The following is a 20,397-nucleotide window of genomic DNA, read 5'->3' as shown; positions in this document are numbered from 1 at the left end:
CGTAGAGGCTATTTATATCCGGAGAACATGCTGAAAGTTGTCAGAAACCCTTCCTGCTGCAGCGAGCCGGCCCTCCCCGGAGCCGCCGAGGGTAAGCGTGCGGCCAGGCGTTCTTCCCAGCAGCCGGCACCGAGTGACCTTCATGCGTGCCATCCTTCCTCTGAAAACAAAAACACCAACTTGGAATTTTAATTAAAAAGCATCGAGTGGGCAATCAGGCTGGCCGCGTTGGCTGAACCGCTGTTGATTGCAGTGTGGATTGGAGGCCACCGTGGTGAGGACCTTAGGAAGGTTAATTTATCAGGGAAAACACGGCGGCTGAATGCATCTCCTGGTTCAGCAGGAAGGGGAGGCTGAGAAGGAGACCTTTTTTGGGGTTCATAATAGAGACGCGGTTAAGAGTGAAGGGACGTCTAGGAGGACAGTGCCAGCCGAAGGGAGGCAGTAAGGGACCCAACAGACAGCATCCCTCGGTGGGTGCCACGTGGAGCCCGTGCCTCTAACCTGCAGCGCTGGGCACCGACTGGTGGCGGATGAAACTGCTCCGATTTGGGGCTCAGCGCGGCTCTTGGAGCGCCGATGGTTCAGCTGGCCCATAAAATGACTTCAGGCTGCTTGAGTGGGTCGTTTTGCATTGAGAAAGTTATTTAAAGCCTTTTAAAAAATGGCATTATTGGAGCCTGTTGTTGGTTTACATTACTTTGTAAGGAGGCACACGTTGTTTATTGCAATAAAGCTCTCCCGATTCTAAGATTAAAAAACCCTCTCAATGATGGGATCAGCCCCATCCGGGATCTCCAGATTCCAAACACCTGAGTGGGGGGGGGCACGCACCTGGGGGCCCACATGTGGGCGGGGCTCCCCAGCCTGGGTGGCAGAGGGCTTCCGGAGCGTCTGATACAGGCTCGACCTGGGCTTGCCAGGGCACTCTTCTTCAGTGAGTCTGACTCTGTGCCGGAAGGGGTTTCCCAGAAGATTCCCGTGACTGAGATAGTCAGGGAGCTCTTGGTTAGGAACTTCTGGAAATCCAGTCCAGTCGTGGGAACCCATGCCTGGGATTTTCAGAGGAGAGGAAGCAGGACTCTGATGAATCCACGTTACCTCTCTCCTGCTTCTCCTGTGAAGATATCGAGAACGTCCAAGGACAAGACGGCAGTGGCTGAGCAGGGCTTGCTCTGTGCCTGGTTGTTGGGATGCTCCGGGCACCACGCCCCTTGGTCCTAACAGTCCTTGGGCAGACGTTAGCACCTCTACTTTATAAATGGGGAACCAGGAGTGGAGCTGTCAGGCCTGACACAGCCGTGTCCTGGAAGGAGGGAGGGACCCCGGCTGGCCCCTCCTTCCCCCACCTCGGTTTCCTCTTCGGCTGATCTCTTATTTACCATCTGTAGGCACAGAGCTGAGCCCCCTTCTCCACCCCCCGCCCCACTTCTGTGGCTGGGATCCCCGCATCCCATCCTCTGTTGTTCACAGCATCAAGGTCCAATTCCAAGCCGAGGCTCAGCACAAGGTTTGCCAGACTCCATCGTGATGTGGGTTGGTGTCCTACAGTCCCTGATAGACCCCAGAGCCGGAGGGGAGAAGGGGGCAGCACCACAGAGCTACCACTGCGGTTGTCAAGGAGCCAGGCAGGGTGATGGGACGGGGGAGGCCTGATTTATAGGGTTTGCTCATTTCCCTGGTGCGCCTACTGTCATCATGGCTGATCTCAAACTACCTTCGCTTAACAACTGCCTTTGAAAGTTCCTGGACGTTTGACCACTGAAAATTGCATACCAGCCCTTAAGAGCGTGCCTGGTGTTTGTGGGCCAGTGTCCATGCCTCGCTGGCCCCCTGCCCGGGGGGTCTCACCCCGCGTTGTCTCTCGCACCCTTTTGTGGTGGCCTTGGTCCCACTCCTGCTGACGGTCTGATGCACCTCTGTGTGTCTTGCAGACATGGTGCCAGGTGACGACTTGCACACAGGAGGTCTTCAGTAGCTACTGCCCGAGGGGATGGACCTGAGAGTCAGGCCCCGCTCCATCTGGGCCAACAGCTAAAGCTACACACTTGGGCAGAGCGCAGGCGCCGTGAGCCTGAGGGCACTGGGAGTCACCTCTGAAGCCAGTTCTGGGGGTCCTGGGGTGAAGATGGGGGCGCGGTGGAGCCGAGGCCAGCAGAGCGAGCGGAGACGGGGGGGCCTCCTGGAGCCCAGGCTCTGCCCGAGTGGGTCTGGGGTGGGTGACGAGCAGAGCCAGGTGCAGGACGGAGCAGCTGCGGCCTCTCGGCAGGGACAGTGTTTGTTCACTGCGCGGAAGGACCGAGAGCCGCGCCCTGGAATCTTTAGCCTCTTCTCTCTCTTGCACACCGTGCCCACAAGCTTCCTTGAACAGGACACTGGTCACGCAGAGGTGGCGTCTCTTGTTTAACTGTGATCTAGTGATGTTTAAACCTCCCGTGCTCAGCGTGGTGCTCCCCCCACCCTCGCTATCGCTGGCTGGTCCCTAGGAGCCTGGGGACCTCCAGAATTCAGCTCCATCCCTCCAGCCGGAGGCTCTCGGTCCTGGGCTCGGTGGGGATTAGCTCTCCATGGGATCTTCCTGCCCCTGATTTCAGCTCCTCCCATCTGCCCTTCACCCTGTACGATGTTTTCTCTGATGAAAAATCTGATCATCGCCTTGAATTACATCTCCCCTGTCTTCAGGTTGGAGTCTGGACTCTGTGAGGCATCTGAGTTCCCTGACCTGAACCTGGAGTCGTCTCTAGGTTGGTCTCCATCCCCGTGCACCACCCTACCCCGCCACCGCCCCACCCACCCCCAAGCTCCAGCCCTGCCTACAACCGTGCTTCGCTTCCCTGGAGGCAGCCTGGCTCCCACCAGCCCCGCCTCAGCTCTGCTCCTGGACGTTCCCCTTGCCCCCCTTCCCAGCTCCCCTGGGCTCTGAAGCCCCTCATGCTTGCCTCTGAGCACCCAGGGCAGCAGCTCTGTGGCGAATGTGTCTTGTCCACTCTGGCGCCCACGACTCCACAGAATGCCCAACGTGCAACAGACACAAAAATACGTGTTTTAAGGGAATTGACTCAAATGGATTATTCACCTTTTGCATGTTTGCTTTAATCACAGCAAATCAGAACCCAGTCTCAACAGCTCTCCTTAAGGATCATGGAGTGGGTGTGACGGGGTCACGGAGCATGCTCACGGCACCTCTGCCCCACCTTCCTATCCGCCAGGACCAGAGCACTGATAATTGGCTGCATGCATGAGCACGTACGGCATTCTGCTATCAGCTCTAAATGGAAGGCAGACAACACAGGTACTCAGTCGGCTTTGCCAGCAGCCTGGGCTGGGCCATGGACAGGCAAGATCGTGACCAGCCCCCGACACCTCCCGGAGCCCACGTGTGTCTGGTGCATCCTGGCATCGAGTACGCGTGTCTGGTTGTAGAGCACGGCTCCTGAGGGCCTCGTCCCGTGAGAGGCAGGGCTCCGCACAGCATCAACCAGGGAAACCAACATCTGTGCTGTTGTGTAACTGGCTTTCATCTTGCCCCCAACAGAAGGTGGGTCATTGACATGTGGGCAGAGCACAGCCTGCGTGATGCCTGTGCCTGGAAAGGACATGATTTAAGTCCTGCCGTGGCACTCTGACACCAGAGGCCACAGCACCCTGACGTGGGTGGCAATGTGAAAAAGACAGGCGGCAGCCTTCTGGGAGAGCTTGGCCCTTTGCCTGACGTGTCAGTGATTTCTATGATTGAAGATGCGATGAGTCCACAACAATAATGCCCACGGCAGCCTCCGTGGAAGCCGGGCGGACGGGCTGTCTGCTCTCGTTCTCCACCAATTTCACAAACGCCGACCCCTGTGCATTTAGATGAGCAAACAAACAGACCGAGGGCCTCTGCAACTCGGTGTTTCTTGGTCACAGCTGGCGACTTCCTGTTTGGGGCCAGCTTCTTTTTCACCTGGCAACGTGCTCCCTGGATTCTACTGAGTTTGGGGAGAACATTGCTATTTTATTTTTATTTTTTTTTATTTTTATTTTTATATGTGTGAGTAAATCATGGGGCATTTAATAAAACTTTTCAATAATTAGCAATTTGAAGTAGGCTACTGAGAATACAATGAATATATATCCCAAGACCTAGCCCTTCCTCTGTAATCCCCAAGGAGACGTATTAGCGCTTTGGTTTATCAAGAAGTCTTGACTGAAACGCACTTCATAGTCTCAAGACTTTTTGCCTTCATTCATTGATATCAGAGGAAATCACTGGCTCATAAACGTATTAGGTTTCGAGTTACATGATCATATGGAGGAGTGATGCTAAGTAGTGGAACGACAGAAGTCAGTTCCATTAGATATCAGCTGGTCACCAGTGACCGTGGTGGTGATGCTCTAGAGGAATAACTCGTATGTCTTAAACTCGGATTATGTGACAAGAGCTTCCATGTATTATCTCATTTAATCCTACCAGGTCCTTCCGGTTAACACGTCCGTTTTACAGATGAGGAAACTGCGGCTTATGTACGTTGTGTAAGATCACTTGGTGAGTGACAGAGCCAGGATTTGAACCAAGTCATTTCACTCCAGAGCCTGAGAAAACACTCATCGCAGATGCAGGCAGAGCTACAGACTCAGGTCCACAGTCTAGACAAACTGTACCTCGATGGGAAAGGCCTCTGTTCTGGGTTCGATCTTCAGGTAAAATGAGACGCCTTTATTTGTTCCATGGGTTCTTTGTGACCTTGTGTCCATCCTGGAAAGGGCACTGTGCTGCTGGAAACTGGGCAGGCTGGCCTGCAGGGTGGAGCCTGTGGCCCTGTGTGCGTCCCACAGGGAGAGTTCTGTGCATCTTACCGCCTGCCCACACCCACTTCTTCCCCCTCCTGCACCCTCATATCAAACCAGGTGTGCAGAAACCCAGCCTGTCAGGGTGCCACATGTCCACGGTGGCCTAGTGCCTTAATGGGCCATTAATGAATCTGTTGTCCAAGGTCCTGGATGCTCTGATATTCATGAGCCATGAAACTCAGAGGAACGATTATGGGTTGAATGGTGTCCCCCCAAAATGTGTTGAAATCCTAATCCCTGGCACTTATGGATGTGACCTTATTTGGAAATGGTGTCTCTGCAGAGGCAATCTAGCTAAAACGAGGTTATACTGGATCAGGCGGGCCCTAATCCAATGACTGGTGTCCTTTAACAAGAGGGAAATTTGGACACAGCCCCACAGAGACAGAGGCGGAGACTGGAGTGCTGTGTCTAAAAGCTGAGGAACAACCTCTCACCAGAAGCCAGGAGAGAGGCAGTGAGGGGCCTTCTCTAGCACCTTCAGGGGAGCAGGCCCTGCCCACACATTGTGTTCCGGCTTCCAGACCCCGGAACCACGAGGTAAGTACCCTTGCTGTGCTAAGGCGCTCAGTTCGTGGCACTTTGTCATGGTGGCCGGAGCAAACTACAGTAACACGGGGACCTTGGTTACCATACATATTCCTTCCCCGCCCGCCCCCAGCTTCTGAGGGCATTTACGGGGGTTTTAACAAAGAGCCAGGTGATGCTGATGTGGTGGGTCACGGGGAGTAACCCCGGCCCAGAGGGTGCACTGGACTGACTTACATCCATCACCTTCACCGTCAGAACTACGGTGTTTTGTAAGTTTATTTCATGGAACAAAAAGATGCTTGTTTGTCACTGTAAATGATAAATAAAGAAAAAGAAAAAAAAAAAAGCCTGCCGCTGGTTTTGTAAGAGAGGGTGTAAAAGGAAAGTGTCTCGAGACGTGTTCTGGATAAGGCCTTGCTATCTGCACACCTGTCTGGGCTCTGAGGCCAGCGTTTGGGTTCACACCTGTCTTATCTTTATTACTTTCTTTATCTTTAACATTTGAATGTTGACCCAATATGGGGCAGGGCGGGGGTGGGCAGTGGGTGGACGCTGTTTTGAACCCAGTGGCGTTGGACATATTTTTATATGACTTGAAGCTTGCCTTCTGCCCTTCTGAGCCCCGAATCCACCAGAGCCAGAGGGAGCTCCCTGAGCCCCAGGCTGACGCTGCCTTGCTCTCTGGGTTAGGGCCCCTGTGATGTGCTTCTATAGAGTCCCTGTAGCACATGTCATGCTGGATGGACACTGTAGGCTTACTCCTGTCACTTCCTCTCCAAGTTCATATGTTGAGATCCTAGCACCCACCAGGATGCTGTTAGGAGGTGGGCCTTTGGGAGGTGATGAGGTCGTGGGAGAGTGGAGCCCTTGTGAATCGGATTAGTGTCCTTATGAAAGAGACCCCATAGACGTCCCTCGCTTTTCCACCATGTGAGGACACGGCCAGAAGTCTGTGACCTGGAAGAGGGCCCTTACCTGACAATGCCGGCACCCTGATCTCAGACTTCCAGCCTCTAGAGCAATAAATTCCTGTTGTTTATAAGCCACCCAGTCTGTGGTATTTTGTTAGAGCAGACGGATGGACTGGGACAAGGCCTAGCCCTGGATGTGATGGTACTAGGAGGTGGGGCCTGAGGGAGGTGATGAGGTTGAGATGAGGTCATGAGGATGGGGCCCCCATGAGGGGATCAGTGCCCTTAAAGAAGTGAGACAGACCAGAGCTGCTTCTCTTCACTCTCTGCAAGCCCACAAGAGACCTCTTACCAGAACTGGACCGGCTGGCACCCTGGACCTGGGCTTCTCATACTCCAGGACTGTGGGAAGTGTCTGTTGCTTAAGCTGCCCCATCTGTGGTATCTGTAGCAGCTGAGCTGATAAGACACTATGGTTTCTCTAACGACAGGGAAAGTGTTTACCCCAGTACCTGACACATTGCCTGACACACAAGAGGTGCTCAGTGGATGTTTTTTGAGTTGATGGCTGTGAAACAAACGTTCTCAGCACTACCACTCAGCCTTCACTCCTGGACCATGGTCGGCTGCAGAGGCCTGTGTCTTCTTTTCCTCTTCTCCTGCACTAGGGTTTGTGAGCAGTGCTGAGAAAGTCACACGGTTGTGATGACAAGACAGCACTAGACCCACACTCCAACCCCGGTGCTTCTCACACTGCTCTGACTCAAAAATTGTGGGCATTGAGGCTGTTCCCCACTCAGCAATGCCAACCTTCTATCCTGTTCCATTCTCATCATGCACCCGAGAGAGGCCTGGCCACCCGAGGGGACCTGTGTCAGATGTCCTAACTCCTCGCTGTCCTTCTCCTCCTTTCCACATCCAAAGGGAAGGGTTGCTTCCATCTCTTGGCTACTGTGAATAGTGTTGCTATGAGCATGGGTGCCCAAATATTTCTTTGTGACTGTGCTTTAATGCTTTTGGATATATACCCAGAAGTGGGATTGCTGGATCATATGGTAGTCTTATTTTTTGAAGGACTTCTATATTGTTTTCCATAGCCATTGTACCAGTTGTTGACTTTGTATCCTGCAATTTTACTGAATTTGTTTATTAGTTCTAACAGTTTTTTGGTGGATTCATTAGGGTTTTCTGTAAATAATATCAGATCATCTGCAAATAAAGACAGTTTCACTTCTTCCTTTCGATTTCTTTTTCTTCTATTTCTTTTTCTTGCCTAATTTCTCTGGCTAGGACTTCCAATACTATGTTGAATAAAAGTGATTGTGGCGGGCACCCTTGTTCCTGATCATAGAGGGAAAATTTTCAGTTTTTCACTGTTGAATATTATGTTAGCTATGGGTTTGTCATATATAGCCTTTATGATGTTGAGGTACATTCCTTCTGCACCCAGTATGCTGAGAATTTTTTTTTTAATCATAAATGGATGTTGAATTTTGTCAAATGCTTTTTCTGCATCTATTGAGATGACGATATGATTTTTACCCTTCTATTTTGTTAATGTGTTGTATCACATTGATTTGCATATGTTGAACTATCCTTGCATCCCTGAAATAAATCCCACTTGATCATGGTGTATGATTCTTTTAATACACTTTAGAGTTTGGTTTGCTAATATTTGGTTGAGTAGTTTTGCATCTAAGTTCGTCAGGGATGTTAGCCTGTAATTTTCTTTTCTTGTGGTGTTCTCTGGCTTCAGTATCAGCGTAATGCTGGCCTCATAAAATGATTTTGGAAGTGGTCCCTCCTATTCTACCTTTTGGAAGAGTTTGACAAAGATTGGTGTTAATTATTCTTTAAATGTTTGGTAGAACTCACCAGTGAAGCCATCTGGTCCTGGACTTTTGTATTTTGGGAGGTTTTTGATTACTGATTCAAGCTCCTTTCTAATAATTGGTCTATTCAGATTTTCTATTTCTTCATGATTCAGCCTTGGTAGATTGTATGTTTCTAGGAATTTATTCATTTTTTCTAGTTTATCTGATTTATTTCCATATAATGTTCATAGTAGTTTCTTATTATCCCTAGTGTTTCTGTGTTATCAGCTGTAATATTTCCTCTTACATTTCTGATTTTATTTGTTTGAGCTTTATCTGTTTTTTTCTTAGTGAGTCTAGCTAAAGGTTTGTCAATTTTATTTATCTTTTCATAAAACCAGCTCTTAGTTTCACTGATGTTTTCTACTGTCTTTTTAGTCTCTATTTCATTTATTTCCACTCTGATCTTTGTTATTTCATTCCTTCTACTAATTCTGGGCTTCATTTTTTTCTTCTTTTTCTAGTTCCTACAGGTATGAAGTTAGGTGGTTTATTTGAGATCTTTCTTATTTCCTAATGCATGTGTTTATCCCTATAACCTTCCCTCTTAGAACTTCTTATTGCATCCATAAGTTTTGGTATGTTGTATGTATGAAAACAGAAGTTTTCATTTGTCTCAAAATATTTTGAAATTTAAATTTTAAAATATTTTTCTATTAAAAATAATAAAATTTGTATTTTGATTTCTTTCTTAACCATTGGTTGTTCAATAGCATGTTCTTTAATCTCCACATATTTTAAAATTTTTGTTTTTTTCTTATAATTGATTTCTAATTTCATATCATTATGGTTGGAAATGATGCTTGATACGATTTCAATCTTCTTAAATTTATTATGACTTGTATTGTGGCCTAACATATGATCTATCTTGGGGTATACTCAACAGGCACTTGAGAAGAATGTGTATTCTGCTGTTTTTTAAAGGAATGTTCTATAAATGTCTGTTAAGTCCATCTAATCTCATGGTTGTTTAAGCCCAATATTTCCATATTGATTTTCTGTCTTGATGATTTATCTACTGATAAAGTGGGATATTAAAGTCTCCTACTATTATTGTATTTTTGTCTACTTCCTCCTTTAGGTCTGTTACTATTTGCTTTATATATTTGAGTGCTCCTATGTTGGGTGCATAAATATTTATAAATGTTATATCCCTTTATCATTATATAGTGCCCTTCCTTGTCTCTTATTATAGTCTTTGTCTTAAAGTCTATTTTATCTGATATAAATATAGCCAACCCTGCTTTCTTTTGCTTTCCATTTGCATGGAATATGTTTTTACACCCCTTCATTTTCAGTCTGTGTGTGTCCCTAAAGCTGAAGTGAGTCTCTTGTAGGCAGCCTATAGTTGAGTCTCCTGACTGCACAATTGACAGCCCAATTCAGACTCTCTTGGGGCCAGCAGGGAACCATACCTCTGACAATGGACAATTTCAAATTAGCTTTGATGCTACTAAAGTACACACATTGATATTGACTAATTTTTCCAGTTGAGCTCCAGGAGTTATTTGCAATATATCATGATGAGGCATCTATCTCCTTGACATGCCTGTGTGCTCCTGTTCCCTGGGACAGTCGGAGCATGGGACTGGTGCCTGCATACATCTCCTCACTCTGAGAAGCAGAGCTGCCATTGATTTTGCCTTGATGTGCCTTGAAGTGCTGGATCTGCCTCCTCACTCCTCTGCTTGAAATGTCTTCCCCACAGGCCTACACTTCCATCACTGAGTATTCATTTGTTTGTGTCTTGAAAGCATATTGTGTCTTCACACAGTATGTTAAGTCACCTCAAGTCAGGATGGAAAACATTTGGGCCATGTCTCCCAAGTTTCATGTGGCTCTTTTAAGGGCAGCCTACACCTCCCTCATCTCTGTGTTTCTGAGGTGGTGAAACATGACAGGAAGAGCACAGGAATATGGCTGAGAGAACTGGATTCTAATTCTTGGGCTACTGGGAATACACTGTGTGACCCTCAAAAGTTTTTTAGCTTTTTTTGGCTTCTATTTTCTCATTTTAAGTGAAAATGAATGATGAGAAGTCTTGAGAGCTTTCATTTGTTGAATGCTCACTGTACCAGACTCTATGTTACATGTTTTCCCTGCATTTTTCCTTTTGATCTTCACAGAAACTCTTTTTGAAGACTAGTTGTTTTTATTCCTATTTTATGGCTGAAGAAGTTGAAGCTCAGAGAATTAAGTTATATGCTGGTAAGTGACAGAGCTGGGTCAAAACTCAGCCTTATCCATTAAGTTGTATGATTAGGTCACCGCTAAGGTTCTTTCCATTTATAATATTCTATGAATACAGATGTAGAAGATCTACAGCAATCTCTGTGCACTTGTGGTTAATAGTATTTGAGCTTCAGAGTTACATAAGGACTAAAGACAAAATCATTAATATTTATTGTTAGGCACCTTATGTACCTCATTTTTAGACAATGTCTCTTTTAATACCAGTCTCCATTTCTTCTGGAATTCCAGCTAGATATTGGACATTTTCATTTTACCTCCATTTATTTAAATCTCTTTTCTCTTTCTCTTTTGCATTCTGTATAATATCCTCAGGTTTATCTCCAGTTTACTAATTCTTTCTTCAACTTTGTCTAATAGTGTGTTAAACACATCCACTGAGATATTTTAATTTCATTGACTATACTTTTTATTACCATAGCTCTATTTGCTTTTTAAGTCTGTCTCCCTTTTTTTAAGAGTGTCTTATTTATTACATTTTTATTACTTTTCTTAAATCATTAATTTTTTTTTTTAGTTGCTAAACAATAGTTCTATTATCAGAAGTTCCTAAGAATTGAATCCTGCTGTTTATTTCATCTGCCAACTCTCAGTGCTTGTGGTTTCTTGCTTCTTGTGCTGTACATGAACCCGAGTTTGAGAATTATGTCCCTCCAGAGAAGTTCTGCATGGTTTTCTAGGTGATCCAGGATCTCATGTTGGGTAGCACAATCTCTCCAACTTTTGAGATCTGGCCTGAGGTTTTGAATTCTCAGAGGGGGAAAACTATCAGAGATAGAAAGGCTTTCTCTTTCTCTGCCTGTGCTGTGGGTGAATTTTCCCTAGTTCACTGTTTCCTTGATTCTTCAAGAGTTGTGTCTTTATGTGGGAGATTCCATTCCACATCCTGGTCCCTCTGGGGAACTAAGGTTGTTACCCCCTTCTCTCTGGAGTTGTCAGCGTGGGCTCACACAGTTCTCACTCTGGTTTTCAGTTTCATTTCTGGTCTTTGGGGAGTTACAATTTTTTTTGTTTGTTTGTTTTCTTTTTTTGAGAACCCAGCTAGGCATTTAAAAGGAATCTCATGGTTTATGTAGTATCTTAAATTGTGTTATAGTGGGAAAGTTTCCAGGTTATTAAATCTTTAATATTGTTGGAAATGGAAGTTCTCCATATATTAACTATAAACATAATAATACTTCTTCAAGGCAAGCATGGTTATCTCCAGTTTGCAAATAATAAAGTGCTTAAGAGAGGTTTAATGACTTGCCCAGCATCACATGGCTGGTAAACAAAGGAGTCCAGACCTGTCTTTCTCCAGCCAGTGCTCTTCCCAATACATACGGGCTGGGAGCCTGGGGTGGGGAGCCAGCCTTGGGTGGGAGGAAACTGGCTGCAAAGAAGGCTGGGATCTTGCCAGCGCACACTGTCCCTGCTTCCCACGTTTCCTAGCACCAGTTCTGAAGCCCTAATCATTTCAGGGCTGTAGGGTTGGGGTACCAAAAATGTGTCCTCAAGTGATAAACACAATATGATCGGGAGGTAGAGGCAGAGAGAAATGGTTCTTCCTTAGCTTTGTGTTTGCTGATTCCCTTGTCTCTTGAGAAGAAGGTGCTGGGATAATCTGAGCAGGAAAGCACAGGGAAGTCTGCCTGAGGGTCACCTGAGGAGACAGGTGGTGGCCGAGGCAGAGAGGCCAGGCTGTGCTGTGTGGGTGGTGGTGCCCACATCTCCTCCCTCAGGCTGAGGCTCGCCCCCATCAGCCCTGCAGGTCAATCTGCAGCACAGCTCAAGAAATCCAACACCGGGTGCTGAAAGTGAATCCCTCAGCTCCATTTTCAGCGACTTCTTCTGCTCCTTGTGTTTCAGTTTCCCAAGGGCCCTAACCCCAATTAATCCATCAGCTGGTGAAGGTATTAGGTTCAAGCAGCATTAAGTGATTCTGGGCACCAGGCGAGCAGGGCAGAGTGAACACCCGCCGTGGCCCCTCCTCTCTCTGGTGGCGCTGCTAAACGGACAATAACACGGCGATGTTAAAAAGGCATAAACCCACCAGGTCAAAAGGAAAAGGAGAGCAGGTAGAACACGTTTGCATTTGAATGTATTGTGAGGAGGTTTACAGAACTAGAGGAGAATTTGGAACTGAGTTAATAAGAACATAGAAATGAAAGAAAATGAAAAACAGATAAGCAAATTATTGTGTCAGCTAGGAAAAGAAACGATTGTATTACATGAATAATCTGTGAATAGGATTTACAGAGATATAATAATGTAATCCCTGAATATTGGTCAAACTAAATTGGAAACTTTTGGAAAGATAATGTATGTATGTGTATGTAGGGCTGGGGTGAGAGTCAACAGATAATCCCTAAAATTGAAGTAGCAATATATGCAAGTTATTTAGAGACATGGATGCAAATGTGAAAATAATTAGCTAAAAGATTTGAAAGTGGTTGCCTTTGGGGAGCGAAAAATGGGGCAGGAGCTTTTATAGTTTTTTTCTTCCCAAGACTTGTAGAACAATATGACATTGAACTAAAGCACATGTCTAATTTTGATAAAAATCAAACAAAATAAAAATCAGTATGCAATTTCATAATAGAAAGTATTTCATTTTTAAAAAGTAAATTAAAAAAAAATTAAGTGACTCTGAGCCTTATCTGAAATCAGAATATCTGATGGAAATCTTGGTGTGAAGCCCCAGGGGAACTGTCTTGCCCCCAGCACAGTCTGCTGGGCCCCTTGCCCACTTCCACATGTGGGCCTCACACTGCAGTGGCTTCTGACCAGGACTGGCTCTTGGTCCTGTCCTTATGCTGCTCTGTTTTCTCTGCTGTGCCCTTGCTTCTGGGGTTTTCCAGGTTCTGGACCTGCTGCCCGGTCATTTTTAAAAACTAATTAATTAATTATTTTAAATTGAAGTAGAGTTGATTTACAATATTAGTTTCAGGTGCACAGTGTAGTGATTCAGTATTTTTATAGATTATACTCCATTTAAAATTATTGCAAAATAATGGCTATAATTCCCTGAGCTCTACAATATATCCTTTTTGGTTATTTTACGCATAGTAGTTTATACCTCTTGATACCTTATCCCATCTTGCCCCGCCCCTCTTCCCTCTCCACATTGGTAACCACTAGTTCATTTTCTATATCTGTGAGCCTGTTCCTGTTTTGTGTGTGTATATGTGTGTGTGTGTTTGTGTGTGTATATATATATATATATATATATATATACCTTTATTTTTTTACATTACACATATAAGTGATATCATACAGTATTTGTCTTTGTCTGACTTATTTCACTAAGCATAGTGTTTTCTAGTTCACCCACATTGCTTTAAATGGCAGAATTTCATTGTTTTTTTATGGCTAATATTCCATTGTCTATATATACCACATATTCTTTATCCAACTGTCTGTTGATGGACACTTGGGTTACTTCCACATCTTGGCTATTATAAATTATGCTGCTATGAACACTGTGGTGCATGTATGTTTTCGAATTAGTCTTTTCATTTATTCTGGATATGTACCCAGGAGTGGAATTTCTGGATTACATGGTATTTCTATTTTTCATGTTTTGAGGAATCTCCATACTCTTTTTCACAGTGACTGTATCAATTTACATTCCCACCAACATTGTATGAGGGTTCCCTTTTCTCTGCATCCTCTCCAACATTTGTCATTTGTGTTCTTTTTGATGATAGCCATTCTGACAGATGTGAGGTGACATCTCATTGTAGTTTTGATTTGCATTTCTCTAATAATTAGCAATATTGAATATCTTTTCAATGTGTCTGTTGTTCATCTGTATGTCTTCTCTGGAAAAATGTCTATTCAGGTCTTTTGCCTATTTTTTAATTGGTTTGTTTGTTTTTTAGCTGTTGAGTTGTATGAACTGTTTATATATTTTGGATATTAACCCCTTGTTGGTCATATCATTTGCAAATATTTTCTCCCATTCATTAGATTGGCTTCATTTTGTTGATGGTTTCCTTTGCTGTGCAAAAGCTTTTAAGTTTAATTAGGTCCCATTTATTTATTTTTGCTTTTATTTCTTTTGCCTTAGGCAACAGATCCAAAAACACATTGCTATGATTTATGTCAAAGAGTGTTCTGTGTATGTTCTCTTCCAGCAGTTTTATGGTATTACAGATTACATTTAGGTCTTTAAACCATGTTGAGTTTATTTTTGTACATGGTGTGAGGAAATGTTCTAATCTCATTCTTTTACATGTAGCTGTCCAGTTTTCCCAGCACCACTTGTTTAAGAGACTGTCTTTTATCCATTGTATATTCTTGCCTCCTTTGTTGTAGATTAATTGACCATAGGTGTGTGGGACTTTTTCTGGGTTCTCTCTTCTAGTCCATTGATCTATGTGTGTTTTTGTGCCAGTACAATGCTGTTCTGATGGCTGTAGTTTTGTAGTATAGTCTAAAGTCTGGGAGCCTGCTTCCGCCAGCTTTTGGCTCATCTCTGAATTTCCTGGTCCTAGCTTTCCATCCTGTTTATTTTATTTCATTGTCCAAGGCTATTGCTCAAAAGCAAATACAAATGACTTCCCCATTTTCATTATCAAAAAACATGTATCAACTCTCCAAAATCTGAATATTAACCAGTATTTTCGTCAGGTATATCACACAAAAAGTGACGGTTAGACTTACCTTTACTGAAACGTCATCCTTGTAGTGTGAGATAATGGGAATGCCCTAACCTGCCTCTGATGGATGGTCTCATCTCAGTGAAGTCTGCTCCTGGTTTACAGCACTATGGCATTTATTACAGTTCCTTACTTAACCATTAAGTTAATTTCAAAGGCATTTTGTATGTACACGTTTTGTGTGTCTCTACCTGAAACTCGACTTTCTGGAGACCTGGTGTAAGGCTCTTCTCCATAGTGAAGACCCTCCCCACCAGGTACTTCCTTACATACAATCCTGATATTATTCTCTGGTTGTCTCAAGAATATCAGCGTGTTTTGTTTTTCTAGGGTGATTGCAAAGTCCTCTAGAACAGATTTTTTTTCATTGAGTCCTTTCTTTTTGTGGAATATAGCCCTATTTCAGGGACATAGTGGGCTCTGGGGAAAAATGGATACCTTAAAATAGACTTTCACTTTTACCAAAAACCTAAGAAAATAAAGATGTTAATAACTTTTAGCTTGATGAATATCCAAACCTGACACTTATTTAAAGGTTCAAGGTGAGAAAACTGTTATATATCACCCTCATCACCGTTTAGCATTTAATGACACTATAGCATAAGTTGTAATTTGTTTCTCGCAGGCCAGAAACACAGAGGGAATCTCACATTCTTAACTTTATCTGGTGAAAAAAATGCAGCAGTAAAAATACTGGCCCAGATTTGGAATCCAGAATTGGAAGTTCCAAGATGATGATTTCCCCTTTTATGATAGTTTTAAACCTAACCATTGTCATGAATAAAATGACTTTAGTTTTTATGACTGATAGTAGAAATATTACATCACCTTATCAATTCAAAGGACTTCGTGGACTATTGTCTCTTTTTAGGCAAATATTCCAGTCATTTTCACTCACAGTCACTATCAAAAGCCAATACTTATGTCATAATTGTTACGTTTCTTTGTACCTGTGTTTACCTTTGTCTCATGTTCCTAACTAGTTGTTGATTTCCTTAAAGGCTGGAGTTGATGTGTGACTGGTCGTGGCACTTAGCTTTTTCTTTTTTGTCTATTTAGCAAACACTTTTCCGGACCTTTTAAAAAAGCTTTACAAATGTTAATTTATTTAATCTTCATAGCTTCCTATGAGGTAGGTATCCTGTAATATCCCCATTTTACAGATGAGGAAACTGAAGCACAAAGATATTAAGTAATCCGCACAAGCCATAAGTGATACGGCTGGGATTGTAACCCAGGAGGTCTGGCTCTAGAATCTGTGCTCTTAACCGATATGCTGTGTTGCGCCTCAAAATTTTTTGCTGTTGATGATTTAAATTGAACAGAATTTTAACAGTGTGGGGGAAGGGGGAGGAAGAAAATGTTCTTCCCTCTCTCAAAAGAGAGCTGGAATATAGGTATAGGATTATACAATGTTTAGTTGTGGCACTCATGGAATTTAGCTCACAGTAAACATGTATTTGATTTCCAGCTCTTTGCAAAATGCAAACAAGCTTTGTACTTGTTTGTCTTAGGGTTATGTCTTGGCGTACTCTCCCAGATGGTCAGATGAGGACTTGGAAGTTGCAGAAGTAATAGTTTAACTGAAAGGCTGTAAAATTAATAGAGTCTTTCTTCAGTGCCTTCTATCTGTCTATCTCCCTCTGGTTGAGTGGGGATTAGAAGTTGGACTAATATGAGAAAAATAGGAGTCTGTGAAGTGTCATATCTGATGCTGGCAGCATCCTGCTCTGAATGGGGTTACAGGATTGCATAACTAACAGAGATAGGGTTTAGGGTAGGAAAAGGAGGATGAAAAAGAAATGCCAAGTTGTGTTTTTATGTGGAGGGTAGAGTTCATTTTAAATTTAGAACTATTTGTGGAGATCTGTAAACTTCTGTTGTCCTCCAGCACCCAAGAACCAGAATTACAGTTATCAAAACGTAAGTGAAACAACCGTGATTTTTTTTTTTTTAGTAAAATGGACCCTGACAATATACATAATTTTTCTTGCATGTGTCTGACTATTTAGTTGCAGAGAAAGTAAACGTGATAAAACGCTAAATAGAAGGGGGCGTTTTCTGAAAGAACTAATTGTTAACAGGTTGTTTAATTATGAAGATTATATCCTTGAAAAAAGAAAAACTACTCACATTTCTAACTCCAGATCCTCTTCTTTACTGTTGTCACATAGGCAGCTCTGCTCATTATTCTGTCTGGTTAAGGCGCTGGAACTACAGAACTAGCAGACAGCTTTACGGTGGACCCAATCAACTCTTTGTGAAAAATCTAAATGTGTTTTAGTTCAGACTTTCGGATGTGGGACCAGATTCTAACCACCAGGGTAGAACGTGGCCCAAGCATCTGGCCCAAGCGTCCTTGCAGAAGCGAGAGGGCAGGAGCAGTGAGACTTTCATCTAGATCTCGTCAAAGAGGTAGGTTTTAAATTAACTGGAGTCTTCTTTCTGATTGGCATCAGGGAGACGGGGCTGAGGTGAGTTGCAGAGGCTCACACCTCACACTGTGTTAATCTGTAGAGGCTTTGGGACTCTTCCACACGTCACTGGATCCTGGGTGATCCAGAGTTGAGCCACGGGATCCGGTGCCAAGGACTTGGAATAGAAAAGCCACGGGCTGTCTCGGTAGGAGGTTTTAACCACGAGACCAACCAGGCTGTACACTCCTTACAGATCCGGCCAGAGGCAGGCCCTCTTCTCTGGGGAAAGCTTTTATGCCGGAGCGTGGCAGTCATCGTTTACCTAATATTCTTCCTGGTCTAGGTTTCCCTGGACGGCTTCCTTCTCCTGGCCTACACCTTGATCTTCAGGAAACTTCACTTAAATGAAAGCGCATGCAGTTTGGAGTCAGGCAGGCCTGAATCCAAATCTTGTCACCATCAACATTAGCTGTGTGCTTGGGGCAAACTGTCCTTTCTGGCCACTGATACCTTCATCTGTAAAGTGCAGTCAGAAAAGAAACACACGGAATTAATGAGCATGAACTAGTCCCTGTGTGCGTGGCCTGGTGCTTCTCGGTGCCTCATAAGCGTCGGGCTCCTCCCCAGGCCCCAGCCCCGCCGCGGGCGGGCCCCTCAGACCCGTGTGCGCACGGCCCCGGAGCTCGCAACACCGGAAACAACCCCAACACGAAGGCAGGAACCATGCGTTTAGTAGAAGAACGCAGGCCAGGCCGCAGAGCGGGCGTCAGCCTCGACCTGTGGCCTGAGGGAGGGCCCTCGTCTGCGGGCGGGGAGAGGCAGGTGCGGGGGCTTAGGCGCCGCTGGTGCCTCCCTCGCAGACTCCGACACTTCGGGAAGGGCGGAGCGGAGGACGAGCTATGTGCGCATGCGCGCGTGCACGTCCGTGCGTATGCGTGCACGCGCACGTGCACTCTGGGCGCGTCCACGGTGGCGGGTCCAGTACTGGGAACTGGAGGAGGAGACCGGTACTTGTGAAGCAGGGCGCGGAGTCTGGGAGGCTGATGGCGGACGGGTGCACACTAAGGTTCTCGGCGTGAGGGGGCTTCCAGGTGGCCGCCGGGAGCCCGGGGACGGCGCCCCTGCCGTGTACGCGCACAGGACTGACTCCGGGACGACGGCCTCTCCCTCCCATGAGGTGGGACAGGGCCTCGCGGGCGGCACGGGGGTGCGGCGAGCTCTGTGCACGGGACGCCTTGACTTCCACGGAGAGAGGGGACCCCAGGTGCGTGTGCGCGACCTCAAAGAGCCAGTCTGTCAGCTTCGTTACCGTTGAAGCCGAAGCTGAGCGTCGAGTGTTCCTTTGTCCTGCTCTTCCGAGTGTCTGACTGGTCTGAGGTGTGAGACCCACGCCGCCCTCCGAGATGCGCTTCTACCCGGGGTGTTAGCGGGCGAAGCGAGCGGCCACACTCGACCCCAAGGTTCAGGGCATGAAGCCACCAGCCCTAAGAAGATGGGTCTCCTTCTCAGACAGGGTTGCTTCATTGCCTTTTCAAGACATATACCACAACATGTCTTTCTCATTTCCCCAAACGCCCTGGTTTCTCCTCCGAGCCTGCTGGAGGGAAGAAAGGGGAAGAGAGCGAGACGCGAGGTGTGTGGAGGGGAAGGACCCAGGAAACGGATTCTTGGCAACCTTGTCCATCGGATAAGCAGCGTCGGGTTATAAATTTCAGTTTCAGTTACCCCTTCACCTGGGCTTTTGTTTGCTCTTGACTTTTATCCACGGCACATTGATAATATTCTTGGTTAAGATGTGGGACTTTCCCGGACTCAACCCCACGGTCGTAAAACAACCTTTCAAAATGTCCCTTTTTTTTTTTAAAAAAATGTGGAAACAAAAATACACATCTAGATAAACAATGAAGTACAGATGCTGCAGCAGAGTGGCAGGTTGACGAAGCCGTTTTCTCAATGAATACATTAGGTATTAAAACCCAGGACTTAAGTGAAGAGCACAGATTGACCGCTAATGGTGACGCTCTAAGAGCTCACAACCCCCTCTGGTAACATAGCCGAATTTAAAAAGCAATTGTAAACATAGGAGGAAAGAGAAATATGCATGAATATTTGAAACAGAGTCAAGCCAGCAGTACCACCAGCCAAGAACAACTGGTCGTCCAGAGCCAACGGAGCAGGGCCGGCCAGGGGAGACCTGCACCGGCGGCCCGCAGCTCGCATCTCAGAATGTGAGTCTCCCAAAGGACGCCCGTGAGAGAGCGGAGGTGTCGATCCTTAAGCGGGGCGGTTACTCCCTTCCATCTCACTGCCTGTCCCCCAACATCCTAGCACCTAGAGCGCAGTCTCCAACGCAGAGCGGGAGAAAACTGTGCCAGAAAAGAGTTTTCCCTTTTACTTCCTGAGAAGTAAATTTTAAAAAGAATAGCCTTGTATTGGGTCCTCTGGCTTCTCTTATAGAGGAGCACATGAAGATTTTAAACTGTTTTCATTCCGATTGATCTACACCCCATCTCCAAATTATTTCAGTTGGGTTTCCTTGGTCTTTCTATTTGCAAGGTTGCAAGTTGCTGACGTGGGGTTAGCGGAAGGTGAATGCCACCTTCTAGAACCTTTGTCAAATCAGCCCAGCACATCTCTCTGCTTTTCATAAGTTAATTGCTAACTTCCAAGGAAAAAACACTGTTTCTTGCTTTCTGGTCTCTTATCACACATGCTGAGCACGGCTTGGTTAAGCAGTAACTCCGGCTATGCAGGTAAACAGAATTCCCCGCCCTACCCCCTCTTCTCCATACGAGTCTAAGAAGTGGGGGGAATAGTCAGCAGCTACTAATAACTCGCCTAACTGGAAGTGATTCAGTTTCATTAATACACCTTGAGAACATTTACATCCGCAAAGGACAGAGTGTTTACAAGGCCTGAGAAGGTTTTATGGAAAAGCAGC

The sequence above is a fragment of the Delphinapterus leucas genome, chromosome 18 (assembly GCF_059928025.1).
Source record: "Delphinapterus leucas isolate spDelLeu-1000000601 "Yukka" chromosome 18, BTC_Dleu_Yukka2, whole genome shotgun sequence".
NCBI classification, from domain to species: domain Eukaryota; kingdom Metazoa; phylum Chordata; class Mammalia; order Artiodactyla; family Monodontidae; genus Delphinapterus; species Delphinapterus leucas.
This window is presented reverse-complemented; position numbering follows the sequence as displayed.